The following is an 11,868-nucleotide window of genomic DNA, read 5'->3' as shown; positions in this document are numbered from 1 at the left end:
ATATATATTTTATATTCTTACATAATAAATAAAAATAAAATATTGGCAAATAGAGAAAATGATAGAAATTTATTGACGAATTATTTTGGTATCCATAATTAATTGGGATCTTGTTTCATTTCGCATATTAATTTTATTTCGATATTTTCAATTATATTTCCTTCGACCTTCTTTTGAGAGAGTAAAATATTTTGAAGACAGAAAAATAAAACACTCGTCTACAATCTCAAATTCCTCAAAAAAAAATTTATAAAATATCGTTAATAACACAATATGTTCTAAATATTCGCAAAAAATTCCTCTATCTAATCTTTTATATTAAATAACAAAGCGCTTTGTACGTTCGAGGTAGAGAATACTATGTATAATATAATGATGCAATATATAAAATCTAATGTATCACTTTCCAAATTATGAATTCAAAATTTTTTTATAAACATTCTGTAATATATATGGTATAAAATATTTTTTCATAACTTTTAACTTATCGTAAATGATTTTTCTAAACTTCTTATCTATTTTATTTTAGCGCTTCCATCATTGTATCGGCTAAATTGTAAAAAATTCTGTATTCAGAAATTTGTCTTTCGTAAGTAAAATATAAATATAACAATATAAACGTTTTTTAAACTTTTAAACTTTTTAAAATAAATTTTAATACTACATTAATTTATTTTTTGTTTACTTTCTAGCTAACAAATTCATTATAACGCATTCAATTTGCTACGAGATTTGTAATAGTAAGATATATTATATATTATTAAAAATTACAGCTCTAATACATCTAATATATATACAAATATAGTAATAAAATAATTATCTATAGAATACGGATATATTATATTATATAAATTTAAATAGATCATATGTACTCTTACATGTTGTCGGTAATTGTTTATATATGCATATAACAAAAAGAGATTTTTAATAATTGAAATAATTCTGAACTGTATTATAGAGTTCTGAATTGAATGTTTCTTTGTCTTTTAATATAATAATTAAAATATATTTATCAATAATTGATATTAATATGCGTAAAATATAATTTATTATTATTATGAATAAATATATTCAAAGTTAGATTTACGATCGAATAATTTACATTATTCGATTAAATAAAGGCAAAAAAGTATGAAATGAAATCACATTGTTATATATAAAATAATATAATATATGCAAAATTTTACAAATTTTGATCTAATTATTGAAATAAATAAAGCTCAAAATATAAATGATTATATTTTCTCTATATGCATATATAGTACATAGTAGCAATTATACTATTAAAAACTATAGATAATTAACCATTGTGGCTAAAAGCAATTCATATTATGTTATTTGAAATAATATGTATTTACACGCTTTTTAAATGTATTACTCTTTTAAAAAATAGACCTGATTGAAATCCAAAAGCCATATTGTCAAAAAGCATGTGATGAAAAATTCAACAAATCTAATAGTAAGTATAATTACGTATAAATGTATTAATATAAAAAAATTTACGAAGTTTATAAACAATTGTTTTTCTTTTAGGTACTGCAAATTCAATCCTCCCAGAAGAAAAGTAAATTAATTAACTCAGTTTTTGCAAATTCGTATAAGATCCCAATATTATATGGTTGGGAAAATTATCAAGTAAATAAAGTGAATAAAATATTTTTTCAAATTTTTAAATTCAGTCTTTGAACATTTTATCGATTACCTTTGACAACCTTTTAACATTAAGTAATATAATTATTCTAAATATAACTTATATTCTTAAAATATATTATTTCGAATATACCATTCCTTCTTCCATTAATCTTTATGTATAAGATAAATAATAATCAAAGAAAAAAAAAATTATTTATAACAATATTAAGAATGCAAATCAATTGAATAATTTATTGACATAACACATTACTTAAAAGAGATAAAAATTTAATATTAATTAATTCTGTCGCAATTCCAGTACAAACTTTCTTAATAATATCAATAGAACTTTAATTGAACTTGAGAATTCTATTTAGAAAGCGTTAATTAAAACTTCACATCAAATTATAGTTTTTATTCGAACATATTTATCTAAACATTTTTTATTATTATTTAATTATCAAATAAATATCTATTAAATAAGTTCGTTCTCATCAATTTCTGTAATTATATTATTTTTAAAACGTTATTTATTCTGTTCAAACACTTAAATAAAAATTAAAACATTTATGAAAACATAAGAATTTCCTTTAATAAAAACATTAGTATTTCCTTATTGAAACAAGAATAGAAATTGAGAGACTAAATTTATTAACTAAAAAAAAATTTTTTCTAATAAATCTAATAGTCTTGTTAACAACAATGCACAGTAAGAAGATACTGTATAACATTTAATAACTTTTATCACTTTAATATCTTTTATACAATGCTTAATACTTTCTTAAAAATGCTTATATATGTATTTGTAGTATACATAGAATAGTGTTTATGTATGCCTGACATATACATATATATATATATATATATATATATATATATATATATCATATGCAATTAAATAGTCATAAGAGATAAAACGGCAAAATGATTTATTTAAAATTTTGGTAATATGCTGATATTATATATTGTACGTATTTATACGTAATTACGTAAAATAGATTATCAATAATATGATTTAGTCAAAATTTCATTGTATTAAATATATTAAAGTACTATGTTAATTTAATAGTTATTAAAGAATTTTAATCATTCGTCTCATTTTTTGTTCAGAAATAAAAATTTTATAAATATCGCATTACGAACTAAATTTGAAATTAAAAAAAAAATGTGAAATACTATACACAAATTATTTCTATTAACTCATCTAAAAAATTATCATTATTTTTTTACTCAAATACAAACGAACTAGAAAATCGTATCATTCCATGTATTATTCCATTATATAAAATATCACTGTACTCATTCATATTTAATAATTAAAAATTTCTAATTTAATATATCAAATTTAATATAAATACCTTTTAATATATTTTTTAATATAGGCTTATTTATAAGATATAAAACTTGCGTACATTTGTATGTCCATACGCATTCATGTAGCAAGATATGCAGCAAAAATTAATACTTCATAAAGAAAATGGAGGAATCTTGGATTTGAAGAAATGACATTAGATTGCATACAATAAATAAATTTGAATAAAATTAAACAAATAGGATGTACAGTTTTTTTTCAAAAATTTTTACTATTTCATAAATCTCGAATGGATTCGAATTTCGTGAGGAAAAGAAAAAGTCAGTTCATAGAACAAACTAAAATTATTTGCAAAATATTAAGGAAAATACAAATATAATAAATAATTAGACGTTAGTACAACAGGCACCTAATGGTGCCTAACCTATTAGTGTATAACAGCCAATATTGTTTTAGAATACAACTGTATTAAGTTTTTCGTTAGTCGAGTATTGCATAATATGAAATAAAAGTAATCTGATTGGATGTTTTTTTTTTTTTTTTTTTTTTTTTTTTTGGGTGACCCCCGGTACATAAATCAGATGCATATTGAAGCGAAACAAATCAGTGTGTTTAATCCGAGGAGGTACATCTGTCTGTTTTTAACTCTATTCTTCGTTTAATCTATTCATAAAATAATATTCATGATAAAAGACTAATTATATTTCTTCTACATATTAGTTTTACTGTTCAAATATCTCTTTTGCTTATTTGGGTAAATTTTTGATAATTATGAAAAATCCGAGCGGCAATCAAAAAAAGATAAATATATAATGCTAAACTGATTATATCATTTTATTAATGTATTTCGTCATTACATACACGTCATTTCTTCTTTCTTTCTTTTTTTAATATATAATTAAAAATATAAAAATTTAAATGCAAAGATTAATCGTAGTATTTTATGATTTATTTCTTTGATAAATTATGTATTAATTTAATCGTAATTAATTGTCAATTTAGTAATTAGTTTGATTACTTTCACCGATTGGTATTACATATATCATACTTATTTACAAGCTATAGATTAATTATTAGGATGTACATAAATTATTAAATACATAAAAAATAATCATATAGTGTTATTATTTAAAAAACTCGTTGAATACTAATTAATAATTTATTCTTCAAATCATACTTAAGTCTTAAAATATTAATGCATGATCTCACTATTATATATGTATTATAGAAATTAATTTAAAATGTGAAATTTCTGCTAATTACTAAAAATATCCTTGCGAATAAATTTAAATTCAATAAGCATTTGTGAAGAAGGTAAAATTTTTTTGTGAATACTAGATTTTTTGTATGAATATAAGTAAAAATAAAAAAAAATTTTGACAAAATTCTAAATAAAGTTTTTTTTTAAAATTGACAATTGTTCATGATCGATTCAATGGAGTAAATTTGTCAACTTTTAAAATAAAAACTATGAATGAAGCAGGCAATTTTCCATTCGAAAACGTCTATAGAACCTTATTTTAAACTAATTTCCAAAAATGCATATAAAATATTTTTAATGGCAGCAACGTTTCGATTTTAGTTTTAATAATCTTTTCAAGTTTTTCAACTATATCTTACGGCACATAATAGCATTCACATTTTATATTAATGTTTTATATTGAATTTATATTTCTATAAAAATCGTGCATTCATTCGAATAAAGTTAAAAATATGAATAGTTAAAAAAGGAAAAAAACTAAAAATATATGTGACATTTCTAATAGTTATTAATATTCATATTTTTCCGTTAAATATATAGTCAGAGAAATAGAAAAATATTGTTATGGTAGTTTGACTAATATTATTAAAATATTTGAAGCAATTCAAACATGATGTTCAAAAGCTCGAATATAGTATAATCTCCCTTATATTAATTAATAATAGATTTTTTAACGCTAATAATAGTTATTATTATTCTTAAATATTACACAATAATTCTCAACTATCACGAACAAATTCCTAAAAGATCGTTACATGCAACCCCACAATTTGAAGAATTTAATCGATCGAATATGAAAATTGAGCAAAGTACTCTTAAAATAATATAATTTCAGGAAATAAAATTATCTCTAAACCAATTTATTTAAGTTTTAGTACAAAAGTTTTCGAAGCTCTTAAATAATACATTATAAACATAAAATAAAACTTAATAATTGTTCGTACTTAATATTACATGTTCTTATGCATGTAATGACATTCAAATGAGTAATATTAGGTACAATTAATTGAATAACTAATACTTAGGCGCGCAAGAAGAAATGTGTGGATATATGTGGGTGCGCCAATGGACAGACGTGTAGAATGCAGTACACATTCACACATAAATAAACAATACATAACGAAATTTATATACTTACGAAATTCGTTTTGTATTAGATTACGCTCGCGCGCGCGCGCGTGTATTTTGTGTGTGTGCATTTCCATGCATTGAATTACAGTGTTTTAAATATTTTAATAATATTGATAAATATATTATATCCTACTAATATTCTTACTTTGATAAAATATATATAGTAATGACTTTAAAAAACTCGTTTTAAAACTAATATTGATTACGAATTCGATATAATAAGAATTATATAAGTAATGAATTTTTGTCAAATTTATTTAATAATTAATTAATTTATAAAAATTCTATCATATATTTGTTAAGTATAATTTTTTTATGTATAATTTTTTTATGTATAATTCACAACTACATTTATTTCTTACGTACATAAATTTATTGATTGACTTTTTGTTAAATTGTAATTTACAATTATAATAAGACACATTAAGGCATGACGTTATGGTAAAATGAGTTAATTAACTTTGTAGAAGTAAAACGAAGAAAGAAAAAAAGAAAGCGAACTTGCGAATGCGGTATGTGTAGATCGCGAGGGCTGATGTACATAGACAACAAGTCTAAAGGTCAAAGAGTGTCGAATCACCGGAGACAGACAATTAAGTTTAATCTTGTCAGGGTCATTGAGGATAACTGGAAATTGCAGGTAGACTCGCTTAACTCTGTAGACGATTGAGTATCCATTTCCACCACAGATTGTTAAGTGAATAGCCACTGAAATGGGCAAAATACCTACATTTTCTATAAGATCAACAAGAAAGTTCGTATTTTGGAGAGCCAACGACATCATACAGTCCAGAAGTTGAAAGTACTCTTGCTTGTTTCTAATAGCTGCACTAAATGAAATTGTCTTTATCACTTTCGCATTCTCCTATGCCATTGGACGTGAACATACTTTACTAAAGATATCCAATTTTTTTTTTTTATATATATTAACTTATTATTTTTACAATAAGCATAGTATCGATATTTTTTAAACGTAATATTAATTACGTTTATTAGTAACGTAATATACTTAGTGTATGAAATTAAATTACGATTACTCTTGTCTTATTTTGATAAAGTTATTATAGTCAGATTATGTATTTTGTACAATTTTTCTAAATTTAAAAGTAAAAACATTAAATATATTTTCGTGAAATCATTACCATCGATTTATTATCAAATAGTGTATTTTAGGTATGCAGGTTTTAGATATTGTCGGAGTATTTAGTATGTTTATTAATTTTCATTAATATAACTATATAATTATACTAAAAAAATATTTAGAAGCATTTTGAATGCATTGCTACAACTTTTCTCAAGATGTAATAAACAGTTGGAGACATTGAAAAATTTATATTACAGTTTATTAATTTTGTACAACAGTGCAGTATGAATTATAAATAGGAATGATATGTAATAACTAAAATTTGTCTATTATTAGTAAGTAAATATGCTTTCCGTATGAACTATATATGAAAATATAATAAAATTATGAAAGGAATATTACATAAAGTTATTTCAAAGTTATTTTTAATTTGCTATTTCAATTGAATAATTAAATAATTTTTATATTTCGAATATTTTCATATTACGGAATATTAAACAACTTTTTAAACGTTCTAAAAGCATAAATATTAAAGCGTAGATAAATATTTTTTTTAATTTATAAAAAAATTATGTAATCATTAATATTTTATAATATTATAATTTGTATAGAAGATGTCAATGTAAATAGTTATTCGAATAATACATATAGAATATGGAGACAACATATAGAAAAACATACAAAGAAAAAAATTGTTCTGTATAAATTCTTCATAAATAAAATCACATTTGGTATTGATTTTAATCACCGACATATCTATCATCTTCCTTATTTGTAAGCGGGAATTGTATCTGCATAAGAAACTTCCTAGATCAAACGTTTCTGTCAAGTTTTAATGATCTGTATGAGCTTTCGTTAAAGTTTTAAAACTTGTGAAAGTAAAATTATTATTGGTATAGTTATTAAATAGCACCTTGTTAGATGAATTATTAGCCTCGAAAGTCTGAAGAAAAAAATTTTCTTTAGTAATTTATTAATTTGCATATACATAAAAGTTGGACATTGATAAAATCTTAAAATGTTAATTAATTCATTATAAGCTATATATATATATATATATATATATATATATATATGTATTCAATTTAAGAACAAAAAAACTGTTAATAAAAAAAACCATTACTGTGTAATTGTATATTTATATTAATTATTATTATTATGACATTAAAAAAAATTACTAATTTATAAATGTAATTGATATAATTCATAGAGTTATATATGTCAATAAAATAAATGCATTTGAAAATTTGCTTATCATTAATTATTATGTAAGAATAAAGCGGTATAGAAAATATCAATTTATATATCAAACTGAACAATTCTTTTATCTATAATTCGGATTTAATAGAGGATGATGAAAGATGAAGATAGTCCAGGAAATATTTTTACAGTTACGAAGAGACATATTATAAAAGAAAAAAACTGAATACGTTTAAAAATTAATTAATTAATTAATTAATAATATATGATATATATAACACAACAAGCTGATTATATACTGTTTGTACTAAATAGGCATTCAAATGTCCATAATATTAGAATTTTCGCTATTTGGAATTATTGTATATATTCTATTAGAATAATATTATAATTTTAAAACTAAATTTGTATAGTAAATTGAATTTAAAAAAGAAATTTTATAATTAGAGATATACGTACAATACTCGTTTTAGACTCAATTGAGAGAAAGCTATCTAAAAATAAAATATATCAATATTTTCGATTTTAGATATTCTAAATTTTGAGATGCATGTTGTTTAATTCTTTTTTTTTACTAGGAATAATAAAAACTTTCTTGTATCTATAAATAATATATGCATATTTGTATCGACAAGTTGCATGTGTTTTAATATTAAATTTAAACATTAATAATTTATAATTATCGTATAGTATATAATGTTCATTAGTGTATATATATATATATATATATATATATATTAATTGAATGAAAATAAATTAGAAAAAGATTTTAATTTGTAATTTTTCTTCTATATATGCACCTCTTAGCTATTCAAATAAGATAACCATTAAGTCTTGCTTAAAATTGTATTCTTTTTTCTTCATTCTTCAAATAACCATTAAGCCTTGTTTGAAATTGCATTCTTTATTCTATAAACTTTTTTCTACTCAATCACTTATCATTATATATATATATATATATATATATATATATGTTTTACCTTACTATCTAGTTGATTGATTTTAGATTTATTCAAACATTAATTTAAGCTTAAATACATATGTGTGTATTTATATACTAATATAATGTTTGAAAAGAAATAATTTATCTTACAATCGACCTTACTTTCAATATTTCTTAAACGAATTATAAAAAAAAACAAATCATAAATACATTTTCAATTTTAATGTAATTATGTAAGAATAAGAAATTTATATTAATGCATATAAAGAAACAAATTTAGTAGTAAATTGTAATGTTAATTTAACAATTGTAATTGCACCAGTAATATTGTTATTTTTAAATATGTTTCATTATTCCTATAATTTAATGATAATTAAATTAAATTATATTAGATTACATTAAATTAAATGACTGCAATTAATAAATAAATTCAACAAATGAAAAATTACTTTATTGATATCTAATAGATTAATAATTCACATCATTTAATATTATAGTAGTAGATAATACTCATGAAAGTCTATTTATAATAAGACAAGTTTTGTAAAATCTATAATCAAAAGAAATTTCGAAAATTGAATTAAATATTACTGTACATTACGCAATCCAATATAGGTAATACGTAATCAAATTGATACAGTATTGAGCAGTTACAATATGATTATTATCTTTAAATAAATATTAAAATAACAAAAATGTTTAAGCATAATTTTAATTTCATACTTGATAAATTAATTTTCTTATTACAATAGATATAAAGCAAACTATAAAAAATTGAATTGATATTAATAATAATGACGTTAAAACCCTTATTTACCAAAAATTCAAGTTTCTCATTATATTTTGCAATATATTAATTGATAATTATGGTACAAATATCGAAATATTTATCAACCATTAATAACATTTCATATTATGTATATTAATAATTTTTCCTATACAAAAATTAATATCAATTCTATAGATCCAATAATATATATAAAAGTTATTAAATACAACTGATAAACTAACTATGCCAACAAAAAAAATTAGAATTTTTATTTTTACAGTAAATTCGATTTATTATTGTAATCATGAGAAATTATCATAATTTGTGCATATACGATATATAATGTAATTGTAGGTATAATTCTTTATATTTTAAATATTTAAAATACTTCCTTTAGATATGCATTGCATCCTTGTTCACTTATAGAAATATATGTGAATATTTTCAATTTATGAAGAAATCTATTAGAATCTATTATAATTTTCGAATAAGTCCTGATAAGTTTTTGTACCAATTAATTCTATTAAACGTTAATCCAAAACATTTAATTTATAAATAATAAAAATTATATATTGTCACTATAATTTTATTCTAAACTTAATTAGATGTACCATCTTGATATGATACTATCAGTAATTTGTAGTTATATTACTACAAAACAATAGTTTATTACTATAAAGAATTATTTTATAAACGGAAAATTTTTACTAAATCATAGATAATGCACACGTGAATAACCATGTTAATTCTTATTTCTAAAAATTAATATATAAATACGTAACATTGGATAATATTACCTTATTTATACAATAGAATATAATAAACATTCAAATTTAAATTAAGTTTTTAGTGATATATTATATTGTTATTTTATCCATATGTTATAATTTAATGTAAGTTAATATTATTAGACATAAATAAAAGTTTTAAACTTTTTCGCATTTATGATACTCAATTAAATAACTGTTAATAGAATAAAGAAGAACAATTTATATACAATATCGATAAGTATTTGTGTATTTTCGAAAATTTATTTATGAGTTTATATGTAATATTTACAAAAAAGTTACACGTGGCAAAATGACGTTAAATTAAACAAGAGTAATTTCAATTCCATTTTTAATTATCTGAATCGGTATCAGTGTAAACATTGATGTAGAATAAAGAATGCATTATATTTGATATATTTTCTATCGAATGGCTTAAAAATATATGAAAGCCTGTGATTCATTAAATAAAATAATTATTAAACAAAAATTTATTTATCTAAATCTAATAATTATAATTATGAATAGTATATTAATATTATACTTTACTTCTACAATTCACAAATTCATATAAAATTATAATTATGGGTATAAAATTAGTAAGTAGAATAAAATAAGTAGAATAAATTATTAGGATAGAAAATATTAAAGAAAGATAAATAGAAAATAGGATGCCAGTATAGAAGACCATTTAAAATATTCTCATCACAGTAGAATAATTACACAGTGAATACGATTTAACTTTGGAGGTACTGAAATAGGTACTTAAAACAGAAATAACAAAACAGAAAAAATACAAAATTTATTTAGATATAATTAATAAAATCACGTATCATTATTCGACGTCGAAAAATTAATTTAATTAATTTATGTTATATTAATTGAGATTTTCACAAACGTCTTAGAATGTCCGTAATGATAAAAAATTACATTAATTAAAACCTTTCAGAAATATTCTGTCTTGATACGATTTTAATTCTATCTTTCTGATTCGTCAACTTTTTGAAACTTCACTATATTGAATTTGAAATTTATAATCTAAGCTCCACATTTAATTCGTAATTCATAATTTCTTTAATTTTTTTATAATAACTATTGCATGCAAATAAGATTTTAACAGTTGTATGTGCAATATGTTTGACGAAAATCTTAATATATATCAGTTATACTTAATGGATTAGTATTTTATTATCTTTTGTTAGGACAAATACAATTACATAGTTAGAACATTGTGTTATTTGTCTGAAACTAGTTTTCTAATAGTTGCATTCCCAATACTAGTCTGGTAATCAACAACCATTGTCTTGAAGACTATATTTTCTAGACTCTACGTGATCGTCATGAAAATGGCAATTTATACTATAAGTCCAAAACTTTACGTTTGTCGATTAATAGTGACGGTACAACTCTGGAGTCTATGTTGGTTACCGGGAAAACAGTAGTTTGTATTGATAGCAAGTCACTGGCATATACATTATACCTTTGAAAAACATCAATTTTTTAACTTGAGTATTAAACATTTCTATTGTGCAACTTATGTAATTTGAAAATAAAGGTTTCATTGAGAATCTAATTGAAAAAAAGTAATACGAGACAAATGCAGAAGATAAAGTCTTATTTTTTATATCTTTACTTTAACTAGACTTTTATAAATATTCATCACTGCGCGCTGTGAATATTTTACGCTCACATAAATAAAAGTACAAATATTCAATCTACAGTCTGCATTAATGATGTAAAGATGTTACTTCTTAAATGAAACACTAATT

General features: G+C 21.2%; 1 long non-coding RNA gene across 1 annotated transcript; it reads left to right on the top strand.

Annotated features, from left to right (window-relative positions):
- Positions 1–529: 529 nt before the first annotated feature.
- On the top strand, positions 530–1,474 carry LOC105359612 (uncharacterized). Its single transcript, XR_912773.1, has 3 exons — positions 530–589; positions 693–740; positions 1,394–1,474. It is a non-coding gene; the product is annotated as an uncharacterized LOC105359612 (long non-coding RNA).
- The last annotated feature ends 10,394 nt before the right edge of the window (positions 1,475–11,868 follow it).

Source organism: Ceratosolen solmsi, unplaced genomic scaffold (assembly GCF_000503995.2).
Source record: "Ceratosolen solmsi marchali unplaced genomic scaffold, CerSol_1.0 scaffold29, whole genome shotgun sequence".
Classification (NCBI taxonomy): Eukaryota; Metazoa; Arthropoda; class Insecta; order Hymenoptera; family Agaonidae; genus Ceratosolen; species Ceratosolen solmsi.
This window is presented reverse-complemented; position numbering and strand designations above follow the sequence as displayed.